Genomic DNA, 15,290 nt, shown 5'->3' with positions numbered 1-15,290 from the left:
TTCACCTCCCAGGCTTGGAGTCAGTGATCTTCTGTATCCCAAAGGCAGTTCCTGTCTCATCAAGAGCAAAGGAACGATGTTCTGCTCCTTCAGAGGGACCAGGGCAAGGTCTCCCCACAAACTCAGGGCCGAACAGCCATTGCCAAGGCACATGTCCTTGCATTTTCAACTCTCAGTTCTTGAAAACTCGGGAGAACCTGACCATTTTAGTCCTTCAAAGAGTGCTGGAAAACCCTGGCCTCAGTGTGGGGGTTGAGTTGTTTGGAAAATTCAGGCTTTGTGCTGAAGATGCAAACATGTTAGTTCCCCTCCATTGCCCATGTCTCTGTGTAGGCTGCAGAAATAAAGCAAGTGTTTAACATGCAGGCATTTAACCCTTTCAGGATTCCAGTTTATTCATAGCATTAACTAACATAAAGAATCGTCCAGTGAGTTTTGACAGCTACTGTTTTAGAGTTCTTATCATAGTTATTTTTTCCTTTTATGGCAGGTTTTGTATTGTGTGGTGAAGATTCGTCTCTCTCCTTGCCTAGTTTATCTATAATTCAGGACGTTTTTACACTTAGGTTATAATTGACTTTTCCATGCTGCAGCAACTCAAACAATAACTATTAATATTCAGCAGTCTATAGTGATAAAGATTTCCATTTACTTTCTTTTACTTAACCATGTGAATATACGACATCCTATCTCACACGGATAATATTGAATTCATTCATATTTACTCTCCATTTTGCTGTATAACAATACTGAAAGAGTGAGCACTGCAGTTTTGGGGACATCTGACTCCTGCTCTCAGCTGGCCAGCCCTGCTTCCACAGAAAGGAGCCAACACCTGCAGGTCCTGGTGAGGCTGTGGCGCTGCCTGCCCATCACCCCTCAGGTCTTCCCAAGGCTGAGGAAAAAGGTGGAGCAGAGTAGGAAGTACAGTGCCTCAGCCTTCCTCCCTTCAGGAGCAGGACACTGCATCTGCACCTGAGAAGCAGTTGCCTTGAAAATCCAAAATGGTGTTAGAGGGCTGTGAGCTGAAAATGGGGAAAATGCCTCGGTACCCTGCCCCAGGTATCCCTCATGATGTGGGGTAATGCCATAGATGATGGATGGGTGTGCAGGGTGTATGGATGCTGGAAGGAGATAGGAGCTGGGCTGGGAAGGCTGAACAGCTCGTTCTTTAAGGGGATTATGCTGCAACATAGAGCCAGGAGTCCCCTGCCCTGGGCTTTACAGTGTGACCTTACACAGGACTGGTGAGGGAGGCTGAGGGCACACCAGGCTGATGTCCCATCCCTTTTTCTTCTCTAAAATGCACAGTAGCAAGTTTGGTGGGGAGGTTCTGAACACCAGCATGCAGCCAAGGCTCTGACCCACCACTGTCACCACCAGAGATGGCAAAGGTGTCCTGGCTCTGCCTCGGGGGCCCTATTCTGCTGCACAGCCTCCTCCCATGGTGATAAGACACCCTGTGCCTGGGTGCTGCTGGGACCACTGTCAGGCTGGAGAAGCAGCCAGGAGGGGAACCAGTAGGAAATCCCAGATGCATTCACCCTGATGCTGGGCATCAGCAGCTGAGCTGGCTCTCGGTGGAGAGGATGGAGTGGTGGCAGGGTGAGCTGTCCCTTGTCGCTGGAGCCTGGGGATGGAGCTGTGTGCATTTCCCTCTGCATGCCTTCCTCCCAGCTGTGTGGGGCTCTGTGTGGCACCCCACTGCAGGGGCTGGCACCACCCCTCTGCCCAGGCTCTTGGCACACGGCTGGCACTGCCAGCATGGGAAGCACTGCCCGGGGAGATGCCCTCTCCTCTCTCCATCCCTCTGACGGAAGCTGGAGCAGGGACCGGCTGCACAGCCAGCAGCAGGCAAGGTATTAACTGCAGCTGTGTCGAGCTGTTGTGACTGAGCTCTTCCTTGTAATTATGAAAAATGTCCTGCACAGGGGAGAAGTGGCAGAGCTGCTCTCCCCTGCTTGGACAGAATGACTTTCCCAGGCAGCTTTCTTCCAAAAACGAGGGGCTCTTCATCCTCTCCGCCCCAGCCACCCACGGAGCGGGGCTGTTCCCACCGGTGCTGTTGGTGAGCTGTTCCTGTGCTTCACGGCTGGTTAAGGGCTAGTGGGGTTAAACGGATAGTCCATTAATCTCGGCCCGCCGAGGTCAGAGCCCAGGGACACACATGCGGCTGGTGATTTATGGGCAGCCTGGGTCGGTGCCCCTTCTTCGGGCTGCTGCCAGCGCTGCCCAGCACGGTGGGCACTTTGCCAGGCTGGCAGGAGGGCCAGCGGGCCAGCGAGCTGTTCTGGCTGTGGCCAGCGCTGCTTCCACCCTGGCTCAGCCCTGGCAATAACTCGCCTTGCAGAGACGCCTCGGGAGCAGCGCTCCCCAGACAAAGCCACCCCACTGCCCTCCCTGCCTCAGTTTCCCCATCACTAGCAGAGTCTCAGCCTCTCCAGCCTCTCAGGACTGCCCATCACACCCTGTGCGCACCCAGCCCGGTGTGAGGGAGGGCTCTGTGCCACCAGAGCGGCTGTCCCCGGTGTGCAGCAGGTGGGACGGAGACGGGCAGAGCTCCGGGGACACGGCAGCCGCCGGGGGCTGGGGGCTGCCCCTGCGGCACGTGCGGAGATGGGATTCCCTCTTCTTTCATGTTCCTCTTGGCCTCTGATCAGAAGTGCACGCTATCTGCCTGCTATTAGCCTGCCTGCTGCTCTCTGCCCCGGGAGCAATCACAGGGTGAATGAATAAACACAACAGCATTTAGCGAGATCTGAAAGGAGATGTGATGATAATTTCTTCCCTGCAAATTGTAGGCGCTCATGTTTTCAGCGTGCTGAAGGCAATTAGAGCGGAGCGGAGCTGGCAAGACGAGGGACAACGCTGGAGAAGCTGCGACTATGGAGCCGTAATAACAATTTAGATTCTATTTAGATACAAGTGGCTACAAGTCGTGTCTCAATATTGAATCAATCGACACAGACAAATGATTTAATATGGAGGTTTTCGCCGGAGAGAAAGGGAGGGACCAACCTTTTAGAGGCACCCAGATGGGATGGGCATCAGGGACAGATCCAGAGCTTCTGGCAGCACAGAGGGGAGACAGAAAGGAGTGATCCTGTGGGGAACAAATGCCCTTTCTCGCAGCTTTTGGCGCTCTGGGCTGGCTTATGCTCGGCATCGATTGAGGAGGTATTTTTAGAGGCAGTCTGGTATTTGTTAACCTTCTTGTGCAGAGTGGAACTCACTTCTCAAAAGCATGTGTGCGCGCACGCGTGCGGGAGGCAGGAGAGATCCCGCCAGAGATAAAACCTGAGTAGCCAGCCCCAGCCAAAGGCCGGGCACAGCTGTATAAATACGAGGTGGCCCCCTCACCCCCCACCTCCTCACAGTCAGTGGGGCTGGTGACACTGGAGAATGCTTTGCTGTCATTAGTTAATTGAGCTGCCGATGTTAAGAAAAGGTTATGTATTTCTCCTGGTAGTTTTTCTTTGTAAAACTCTGACAGGGATCTCTTGCAATAGCAGTGGTAATGTCCCAGCTGGGGAGTCCAAGCAAATCTTCCCTACGGTGAGAATTTTTTTTTTCTTTTCTTTCCTTTCTTTTCATATTTTCCCTCCCATAGGGTGGAGGAGCAGAGAACCCCAAGCCACCCTGTGTGCCTGCCTCCTGTAAGTGATACCCCTCACTGCTGCCCCACGCAGGGTCTCCCCGCCAGCCTGGGGACCACCGGCAGCGTGGGCCCTCCACCTCTTACCTGCCTCAGGAAACAGCCCGGGGATCCATGCACAGTGTCTGCTGTCCCCTTGCAGCTGGGCACAGAGTACTCAAGGGGGAAAGGGGATTGGACCCACATGCATGGTGCTGTCAGAGGGGTCCCTGAGCATCCATGGCTTGGCTGATGGCATGAAACTCATTTCACTGCAAGCATTTTTAATGCACACCTCTTGAGACCAAGTGCCAGAGACCTGGGAGACAGTCTCCTTCCTCTGCGTTGGCTACGAGTTGCTGTGCTGGAAAGTTTTCCCAGATGGAGATGAGTCTGAGCTGGGATGGCTGGGAGCAGTGAGGCAGGCTGCTTTGCAGGTTGGGTATGGGAGGGAAATGGGAATGCAGGGTCCTGGGAGCTGCAGCAGGTCGTGCTCAAGCAGCCTGTGTTTGCTGCTGCAACCTCCAGCACTTTGCTCCGGGCAGAGCAAAGCCCCTTGTGTTGCCACCACATTAGCAGGGTCTGTGAGCTGTCTGTAGGTGCAAGGATGCGTTTGCTGGGACCACAGTGAAGGTGCATCTCACATTCGTGCTTAATGATCACTCGAACCTCCTGTGCCCGTGAAGCACCGCCCAGGTGTTCAGTTCTTCCTGCGGACAGCAGGACCGGCTTTTGTAATGATTCACCTTCCAGCTGCCGTCCCGCAGCAGCTCCCAGGCGTTCACATCCACATGAAACAGAGGGCTGTCATTATCCGCCCCCGGAGCGCCGAGGCAGAGGAGCAGGCTGGGCCAGCTCCTGGCTGGGATGGCTTCACCCACGGAGCGAGCAGCTCCAGCCATGAAGTGCAGCGCGGCCCCGGGCCCGGCTGCCGTGGCCATCCCCACCCCGCATCTGCCCCCCTCCTGCCAGGACCCTCACGGAGGGGATGCGTCCTCCCACTGGGGCCAAGAAGGGAATGACAGCATTGCAAGGCAGTGTGGAGACCCCGAGCAGGCAGGATTTCACCTGCACTTGTCCCATGGGGACCTTGTACCAGTATAGCACATCTTAGTACAGCTTTTGCTCAAACAGCTGCCTTACACCTCCTCCAGGTTTCCAGTGACTCTGCCTAAGCCTCAATGCTTTTATTTCACAAAACATCTCCATTCAGTACTCTCAGTTCCAGAACCAGGTGATGATTTGGCAGTGGATCTGCCGGTGAGACAGACCTGCACCTGCCTAACAGCTGGCAGTGTCCATGCATGGCAAGCTCGGCTCAACCAGCACAACCTGCCCCTGTCCTTGCAGCCACCCTGGCCAAGCAGCAGAGCCTGCTGCCACAGAGCCTTGCAAAATACTTGCCCTAAATCCAGTCCTGAGGTGGAGAGAAACCCGTAAGAAGCGTCCAGGTGAAACATGGGGGTGATGCACTGCTGTGCTCCTGCACACCACCCTGCCATTGGGTCTCTGCAGGATGAAATGTGACCCAGGCAGTCATCGGGTCAACACCGCCGGGGTCAGAGCCCGGCCCAGCGGTGGCTGTGTCCATGGAGGAGGTCACTGACCCCAGCTTCCCACTACTGCCTGTGGTGAAGAGGTCACCAGGCCCCCCCCCACCAGCACAGTGGTCGCTGGCTGATCCTTAATTAATCCCAGGCAAAATTAATCAGTTGACATCCGACAGCTGAAGAGCGGATGGCAACCGCTCTGGGGCTGTGCCTCCTCTGAGCTGCAGCCCTGGACCCGTCTGAGCGGCTCTGGCCCCAGTTCTGGAGGATACAATCAAGATTTCCTGGAATTGTGTCTGACAGTCTTCATTCCCAATAGAAAGGTGCTTTCCCCGTGCTGCAAAGCAAATCAGTCCTGGGACCACAGCAGCAGCTATTTCAGTGACAGCACTGCGTTCCCCTCATCATAGGGATGACCATGCCTTCCTATTTCCCACTACCTCACTCCCTCCTCCTGGCCCAAGTCTTTAATCCTTCCCCCACAGGCTCTGCCAGTTTGGATTTCTAATCACGGTCAGTGCATGCTGGAATTAATGATCTGATCCAATCGACATCCAGGAATCCGTAACGAGACTCTGCTTTAGATTAATCAGTCATTAGGCCAAAATGCCAACACAGTGCCTGAAAACTATTTGTCTTTCCTGCCGCGCTTTCTTTTTTATTTCTTTCATTTTAAATTACTCTGAAGGGCTCAGCCCTTCCCCTTTTCCTTCTCAGGAGAGGGAGCAGCTTCCCTGTCGCAAGCGCCAGCCCTAGGTCCTGACCCTCTCCTGTCCCTTAACACAGGCTTGGATGCTCTGGCTCTGCTTTCCCTGCAGATCAGCTAATTTGGCACACAAAAAGTCAGTCCTGATCTTAAATGCAATGACCAGGGGTTGTTTCAGGAGCAGGCACACACCTTGCTGGTACAAGAGCTGCCAGAGGTGCCAAGGCTCCTGCTCCAGCCCTTGGACATGCTCTGGCAGTCTCCAAGAGCGGGGGACGCTGCACAGCCTGGGGTCTGTGGGGTTCCCACCCGCAGAGACGATGGCAGTGCCAGCTGGGCTGGGATGTGGGGCACACATGGTGGGTGCTGCTTCCCAGGCAAGAGGCAGAGCAGCAGGGGTCCAATTTTGGTGACCTCATTCCTGCAAAGGATATTATAAAGCAGTAACAAGATCAGAAACAGGCTGAGATACGTGGCAGGGCTGAGCCCCAAGACCTGCTTACCGTGAGAAATTTAAGGATCCCAATCAGTTGATCAAAGGAGAGGAGACCTGAGCTGCACCAGGGGAAGATATCTGATAGCAGAGGCTTCTCCAGCTTAGCAGGTAAAGCAGGATGCTGCAGCTGGAGGTTTCAAAGGAGGGGAAAAAATCGAATTCAGGCACAGATATTTTTTGGGGAGTGGAATTATCTGCTGCAGCAAGGGAATGCTGCAGGTCCCTCAGGTACGGGGTCCTTAAATCTGTGGGTGTCACTCAAATGCTGAGGTCGAATTTCCTCCACACACTAAAGGAACTGATGGGATGTTTCCTTTGCCGCGTGCAATGCAGTGCTAATGCCTGTGGCCTCTGCTGGCTCTGAGACATGAATAAAACAAAAGCAGTTCCTAGCTCCTTCATGCGCACCTCTTTGGAGATGGAGGGGGCAGGAGCAGGGTTTGCAGTGCGTTTCCGTGGCTCATTGTATCCTCATCCCAGCACCCTCCTGCCGGCGAGCTGGGTAAATCTGATAAGTACCGGGGTTAGGCTTTATTCCACTTGAGTAACTTTGGAAACGTGGCATTTTTAGCCAGACCTGCACCTTTCCCTGGGGAGCTGCAAATGAACCTCACTTAGCTTACAGGGAATAGGTGCTGATCTGTCAAGGAGATCAATGTTACCAGGAGTGCTGTGCTGGGCTGGTAGGGTGCAGGGGTCACGCAGGGAGAAAGCCTGGCTGTGCCCAGCATCCCGGGAGAGCAGCAGGAAAGCAGAGGGAATGCACAGCCTGCTTTGGGCCCCTGTCACCAGCTTAATTGCCTGATGCTGAGCATGGCTTAGCACTGCTTCTCCTCAGCTGCTTTACAAAGCAGTTTTCTGCTCTGCAGGATCTAAGCATCCTTCAGGAGCGGGGCTGCGGGCGGGCACTCTCTCCCAGGAGCCCTGGTGCTTCCCAGGGTGTTCTGTGTTCAGCACCAGGGTGAGGCTTTGCCCAGGGCCTGGCAGATGAAGGTGTCAGACACCCTCGGGGGCAGCACTGTGCAGCACAGCCATGGGGCTGGACCCCTCCAGAGGCAGCAGACATCCCGTGGCCATCCAGAATGATGTAGGGAGGGGAGAAGGGGATAAAGGCATAAACAGCATCCCCTCTGCAAGGCCCATCTCCCACTCCATACTTATTCCATGGAATTCACCCTCCCATCATCCTAGGAGCCAGCCAGGCTGCAGAGACGTAACCCCCAGAGCTGCCCTGTGCCCCTCAATCAGCAAAGCCCCCTTTGCAGCATCAGCCCTGGCTCCCAGCCTGTATTTCCAGCCTCAGCAGTGAAGGCTGGGAGCAGGGGATGGATGCCCCACTGCATTGGTCGCCCTGGGGGCCAGCCCCTTCCCTCTGGCTGCTCCAAGGGGGATGAGGGAATGAGAGGTGCCTGGAGCTTATTCAGTCTTCTCACTGGAGGAGGGGAGTTTATTGGAAAACACCTGGAATCTATTAGGCCTGGAATATGGAGTCAAGGTTTTGCCGCCTGCAGGCAGCCCAAGTATAAATAGCGGCAAAGGGTTTGTTTTGACTACTTTAAATTGTGCAGGTTTCGTGCCCTGAGAATTGGGAGTTTGAAGCTGCTCCTAACGTAATAATCCACCCGCTTCCCCCTCCTACCCCAGTGGCCAGGAATCTGCACCTTGTTCTCTTCTCCTTCTCATTCCTCTCTTTGTTTGACTATTTTCCCTATTTCCCATCTGTTTATCACAAACCTCCCTCTTCCTGGAGCCTTCGTGGGTCTCCAAGGAGGGGAGATTTGGAAATGTTGTTGCACGCAGGGAAGTGGAGGGGAAAGTTTGGAGCTTTGCAATGAAAACCAGAGATGGGGGGAAAAAAAGGAAACAAAACCAAGTGCCAAAACACTGGGACAGACCCTCTGTGTGACAGGGTGACCCACCAGTGATGGGGGACAGATTCTCCCCAGGTGATGACATGAGCATTGCCACTGCATCCTGTCTGGGAACAGAGCAGGAAGGTTTGGTGAGGAGCCACTGCCCCATCACAGCCAACATCCTCTTCCATTCCCAGGGCTGCAGCAGCGTTGTTCCTGCTAATGCCATAGTAATAGAGTGGTATGAGGCTCCTAATGGAAATGCTACATCACTGCCAGCACAGAGTCCTCAGTCCCAGTGCTAATGATTATTGCTACTGTCTCGTGCCGATGCCACCACGCTGATGTGTCTGGCAGTTCCAGGCAGAGACTGATGCAGCCTCCACTCAAAGGAGTTGCTGTTCCAAATTAGACCATATATCTGTGAGGAAAAGGAGGAAGGGAGCTCTGAGGGCTGCAGGCTCACGGAGGAGAGGATGGCTGTCGTCACTACTGCGTGGAGTAAAGGGCAAGCATGGCCACCAAGGTTCCCCAGCCTGCTCCAGCCTTCTCCTGGCACAATGTCCCCTCAGCAACACCATGCTGCCTGCCCAAAGTCAGCCCTCACATCCTGCTCTTGGCGTGGTGCCTGGCTGAATTGCTCTCAAAATGTTTTGGCATCACCTGGTACAAACAGAGCAGCACGAGAGACAGCACACCAGGGCATTGTCACAGCGTCACCCATCCAGTGTGACAACCATGGGAGTGGGGCCTCTTCTGAGCACACCATGGAGGACTTACAAGACCCTGGTGCTGAACCACAGCCCCTGACCTCTGAGGAGAAGTGCCCTGAGGGCTGGGGGCTGCCACACACGACGGGTAGCAGCTCTTCCCCTGGCTTCAGAGCCATCTGTGCTGTAGACCTGAAAGTCAAACCCTGCTGACAAGCCATCTGGGGTGTCCAAACGACTGCACATGGTGCAATTTATTTTCCTACTTTTCCTTTTAATCATTGGTTTATTTCATTCATCTGGTGAGAAAACAGCCTTGAAAACCAAGGGTTGTGTCCAGGAAAGAGCTTACAGTGGCAAGGGTGACTGGGTGCACCGTAGGCACAGGTGTTGGCTTCTCAGCACCTCCTCACTTGTGGCCAATAACTAAAGTCATGCCTGGGGGCTTCGCGTCCAGGAGTCCCAGCTGGGAGCCCAGTGTGGGGACTGGGGTCAGGCTGCCTGCAGACAATAACAAAATGCTAATCCTCAGGAATAACATGGCCACAAACCACCCAGAAGCATCCTGGTGCTGTGCACGCCTGTGCAGGGGCACAGGGAGCACCACCAGCTCAACCAGTGTTGCCGTGGAGATGGAAACTGGGGACTGTCACTCCAAAACATCCTGCCAGGAGGCTGAGGCTCGCTGGGGGATTTTACCAGGCTTGGTTTACCCCTTGTAAGCATTTCTGCTCTTCATGCTCTTTGTCCTAATCTCATTTAAGAAACAGATTTGGAAGGATGAGGTTGGATTTGAGCTGGGAGCTGGAAGATGCTCATGTTCCTGCTCAGTCTGTGAGCATCCATGCCCATCACTGGGGACATGACTGTGCCCCGGGCACAGCGTGTCCTGCAGCTGGGTTTTTCCCACCTGGTGTTTGCCTGCAGCCATCCCATGGGTTGGCCTTGAGGTATCGGCACAGGGCTTCAGTGGCAGGCAAAGCTCGACAGCATCCTTCCCTGAGGCGCTTGATCAAGGACACTGTTGTATCTTTGTACCGGGAGTGCTCTCGGAGGCCAGACAAACTCAAGCTATGGGCTATCCCTTCCACACTGCCAGAACTCTGGCTTCACTCTACAGCTTCCCAGCATCGCAGCCCCTCGCATGGACCCTCGTGGCATGCACGGATGGTTGCGGTGGTGGCTGCACCCCACGGTGCCCTGGAACCTCCTGCACAGGACAGCTCTGCCGGTCACTCCCTTATCCCTGGAGCAGTCTCTGCCACTCACACCCGGGCTGAGCATCATGAGTCTGTGACCGGGCCATCGTGGGGAGGGGGACATCGTAGGCTGGGGTCCTGCACCCACCGTGACTGCGCACATGCTCAATCTTGTCTACTTTTTCGTGGAATTAGCGTGACACAATTAAAGCATGTCGTTAGACGGCATTATTTACTCCGAAGGAAGCGTGGGGCCGGCCGCGGGGAGCTGGCAGCTCGGCGTTTCGCACATCATTATGTTCCCCTCACAGCTTTGAAGTCGGAGAGCCGAGCAGCGCTGATTCCCTCGGCGGACTCCGCGCCTGGGCGGAGGCGGTGGCAGCAGGGCCCCGGGGAAGTCGTTTGGCACCCGCGAGTTTCTTCTTGTCCTGGGTTCTCATCCTGCGAGCACCTTCCGGAGCCATCACCGCATGGTTTGGCACCCCAGAGGGGTTTTGACCCCTGCCCAGGGCTGCAGGAATGCAGACATCTCCGCACACTCCTCAAATGCCTTTTCCAGGCACCTGGATACCCCCCTTGGCATGCCACCAGCTTGTGCAGAAGGTAAACAAGCCTCCAAAAGCCCCGATGCCTCCCTGGTTCCATCCCTGGGAGCACTGGTGTGCTGTCCCCGGAGTGGCGGCCCGGGATGGGTGCACAGGCAGACCAGGGCTCCTTTGATGCCGCGGGTTTATTTACAAATGACGTGCGATATCCTGTTCCTCTTGGCGCAGTGGGAATTGAGCAGCAGAGGCTGTGGGTTTGTTCAGCCTGCCAGGCCTCCCCAGGCAGCACTGAACCCAAGTGCTCCTTCACCTTTCCTTCTTCTCAGGACTTATTCCACCCCTTTTTCGATCTTCCTCTGCCTTTGCTGCTTCTCCTTTTCTTTTTTCAGTGTGACTTACTGCTCTGTGCTGGCAGCATGAATGCTTTTATCCCTCCGTGCCCACGCAGCGGGGCTGGAGGAAGCTGCCTGGGCAGATGGGTCATCTCCAAGGTTAAGCAGCATCTCGGCGTCGCTCCCAGGCACCACTCGTCTCCATCCTCGCTCTAAAGCTGGAGGATCTGCCAGCGTGGCTGGCTCTGTCCCGGCTGCAGGGATTTCACCAATCTTTTCTTTTAATAGGACTAGGGGAAAAAACAAACCGAACGGAAACAAAATGTTATTTTCACACCTCTTTAACCAGCCTGCTCATCCTTTCTGCTAGGCACTGGCTGCGGGTTTCCTTCCCCGCGGCATTCCTGCCTGGCGTGGGTCCCGGCCGAGGCCGGGCTCCCGTGCGCCCGCGGTGACCGGCGGAGCTGCCGGCGGCGGCACGGTCAGAGCCAGGAGGCAGCAGCGCACCGCGGGGCAGAGCACAGCAGGGCGGGCACCCTGTCCTGGGGTGCCCCGAGGGTCCCACCCCTCCACAGGGACCCTCAGCAGGTTCCTTGGAGAGGCTCCAGCGCTGGCGGACCCTTGTGGGCTTCCACCAGCCACCGCGCCTGAGCCGCCGCTGCCAAATGTTTGGGGGAGAGGAGCCAAGTCAGGCAGGCGGGAGATAAATCTGAGCTCTCTGGCTGCACTGGGACTTTGCTCAGGATTAATTGGAGGCAGCGGTTCTGCTCTTGCTCCTCTCCCCCCCACAGGGCCGGGGCAGCCGAGCTGGCAGCCCGGGCTGGTCCAGCTCCTCGCGGGAAGCTGCTGACATGTTTGCAGCATGAGGAGGGTGCGTGTGTGTCTGAGCTCCGGCGCAATCATTGTGGAGGTGGGAGGAGGCGAGGGATATGCTAAACTATGAATGAGAGCAGATCCCTGCAACCCTGACAGACTCTCTCCCTGAAATATTTAGAGGTGCTTGCAAGATGTTTTTAGATCTGGCTGCTCAAGGGATTGTGGTTTTTTTCCTGAACAAAAGCCTGGCGTCCACCTGAAGTTAAAGCTAATCTAAACAATAGGGAAAAATAAACACCAGGATGTAAAAGATGGACAACAGCCCCAGCAATAAAAAAGCTGGAGTGGAAAAGGAGAGTGGGAATTGCCAGAGGCTGGTTTATTAGCCACACCGCACCAAAAACATCTGACGCAGGATACAAGATGCAAAACACAGCCTTAGTGCAGCAGGATAAGGCATGGGGAGATGTCAATGCTTGTCATTTCAGAGCACTGCAACCCTGCTCCTCGCAGCCTGAATTAATCAGTCTGCCAGGAGCAGCCTTGCTTTGACCTCCACCCTCCCCTCTGCCCTGCCCAGCAGCCGAGAATCTGGGAGTTAAACACAATTTAAGTACTGCTTCTTCCCAAATGCAAAGCCTGGGCTGGCTGCAGCCATCCTGAGCCCCTGGCAATGCCCCCTGCAAATGCTGACTGAGAGCTGCAGTGCCGAGGGTGCCAGCACGGATCCAGCAGCGGTCCCAGCCCGCGGCCGCCCAGCATCCTCCTCCGGCATGTTATGGCGAGGATGTAATTTCTAAAATAACACGTTACTCTTGCTTAATTATCCCACTTTATAGAAGTCACTTCCGGCGCCAAGCTCGAGTTATGAGATACATTTCTGAGCCATTGTCTGGGTGCCAGGAAAGAAGAAAAAGAGAGAGTCAGAGTTATGATTGTTATTGGAGTGTTTTATTTTGGTTTTTAGATGTCTGGATTTCTGTTATAAAATGTATGAACTGCAAAGGAACTGAAATCTTTATGCTCACAATATTAGTTTCTCATTTCTAGACTGAAATGCTTATGGCTCTTCTTAATTCTCTCGGAAATATTCTGTGTGTTTATTTTTTTCCCCCAATATGCTTATGCAACTTCCTCTGGAAGCTCAATTTTTAGTTAATTAACTTTTTTGTCCAGAAATTCCTTAGCTTGGTTTCTTTATTAATAAAACTGGCATTTCCAGTTAAGACCATAGGTGCGCCTCTGCTAAGTTCCCTTGGTTTCCACCAGCTCAAACAGATTGCTTGAAGCGTTTTGGCTTTCCTCTGAGCAGACCCAGCCCAGATACAGCTTCAAAGATGCTCAAGCAGCCACAGGAGGGGAAAGTCCTCAGTGGTCTGGTGTGATTGGAGTTAGCACAGCCACGGGGGCAGCAGGCAGGAGGAGTGGGTGCCATTCCATGGTGATGATTTTGGCAGCACTGAAAGCTGCTCAGACAGGAATCTGGGGGTCAGGGGATGCTGGGGACAGAGCTGGCAGGCTGAGGTGTCTCCCACATTCATCTCTGTGGATGCAGCATGAGGCAGAGGGGGAAAAGGGGTGCCTGGAGAATGCAGCCTGCCCCAGGTTCTCCTCCCGAATGGCATCACTGAGTCAGCCAGGCTCTCTCCACCTCTTTCTACTTTGCACGTCCCTGTAAGTGTCTAACACCTTTTCACTGTAATGTCATTTGAAGATTTAATTAAGGTGCTGTTTGTTCCCTCTCCCAGATAATTAATTGAAGGTGTTAGATAAAACCAGGCCTTACACCAATCCTTGCTGGGTCTGAACAGCACCTTCCAGCTCAAGATATTATTGTTCCCTTTTGTTTCAGATCCTTCTGCTTGTTCTCAGCCCTGTGAAAAGGCTTATATCCAAACCAATTTGAATTAATTTTTCAAGCAAGATACCACAAGACCAAGATACTATTAAAGGCTTTGCTAGAAATCAGGGTTCATTAGAACACACCCGGCTGCCGTTCCCTCCCCTGCGCATTCTGCCCTTCAATAAAAAGACAAAAGACAAAAAGGGTTTTACCTGCCAGGGCTTTGGTGTTTAAGCCAAAGGACGTGCGTGGCTGTAGGGAAACTGATCCCTCACATGCCACAGCGATGAGAAGGTTTTTGGTGGTGACCTTGTATGTCCTCAGCAGTGCTGAGCCTGGCACAGCCAGGGCTGGTCCTGGCAGTGGGGGCTCCCTGGGGTGATGTCCAGTGATGTGGGGATGTAAGGATATGGGGATGCCAACATTGCCTTGGGCAGTGAAAACCCAGCCTCGGTGTGTGCTGCCCCATTCCCATCACCCATGGCTTCAGTCAAGGCTGGGACCCAAATTTTGGTGACACAGACATCACATGTGCCACACTAGCAGTGTCCCGGTTCCCCTGTTTATCTCCTTTCTTCTCACCAGCTAGTCCCACAAATCAGGGGCAACCAGACCTGACCAGCAATGCTGGGCTCTGGGAACATGTCTGTGATGGCAGGCAGTGCTCTGTGCAGGGCCATGGGATTTCTCCTTGGAAATGTGAGCCCAGGGCAAACACCCCACTGAGCACTTCCCTTAGCTCAGCACCATTCCCTTTTTCTTCAAGCCAATGTCTCTCTCCCACACTGGAAAGGACCCTTAAAATGATCAAAGGAGCCAGAAAGCTTTTGCAATTTCTCCTTTAAATGGAATTTTATAAAGCAAGAAGAATCTCATACTCATTATTTAAAAAGAGGGCCCTTTCAGCAATGGGGATTTTGTAATGAGTCTATTTGAGCATGTCCTTGCTGACTGCATGGGTGCCTTTGCCCTCATCTCAGTGTGAGATTTTTAGTGCAATTAGTAGAAAATGTTCAACAGAAAATGTACTTGAGGCACAGGGCCCCCTGGTCTGCTGCACCCCCTGCACCTTGCAGCCCACGCTGGAAGATGGATGATGTCTGAAGCAGTTTGGTCCCTATTTCTTGCCTCTCTCCACCAAGATGAGGTTCACAGCATCAACACAGTGCTGGGCTGTGCTGCTCCAGCACTTCAAAGAGTGGCAGCATGCAGGGCAGAGTGGGGCTGGGAGCAGGTGCCTGGTCTGTCCTGATAACCAGGAGGGAGCAGCTTGGAAGACCCATGTCTGAGGTCACTTTCAATTCAAACACCTGGTAGAGCTGACAGCAAAATGACAAAAATCCCTATTTTTGCTGCTGGTATATTCCAGCCATGCCCACAGCCTGCCTGTGCTGTCAGAAAAAATGCAAACCACCCTTCCCAGCTCCCCAAACCACTGCCAGGAGGCTCGGGGTATTCTCCCATCTCAGCTTATGTCACTCACACATTGCATTTAAATGGAACCTTTTCTGTCTCCTTAACAAGAATGGCACGGCTTTGCTTATTGCCTATTAACTTGAGAGGTGAACACATCGGCTGGCAGAATCAGAAACATTTACCATGAAAA

Source organism: Catharus ustulatus, chromosome 10 (genome assembly GCF_009819885.2).
Source record: "Catharus ustulatus isolate bCatUst1 chromosome 10, bCatUst1.pri.v2, whole genome shotgun sequence".
NCBI classification, from domain to species: domain Eukaryota; kingdom Metazoa; phylum Chordata; class Aves; order Passeriformes; family Turdidae; genus Catharus; species Catharus ustulatus.
Note: the sequence above shows the minus strand (reverse complement) of the source record.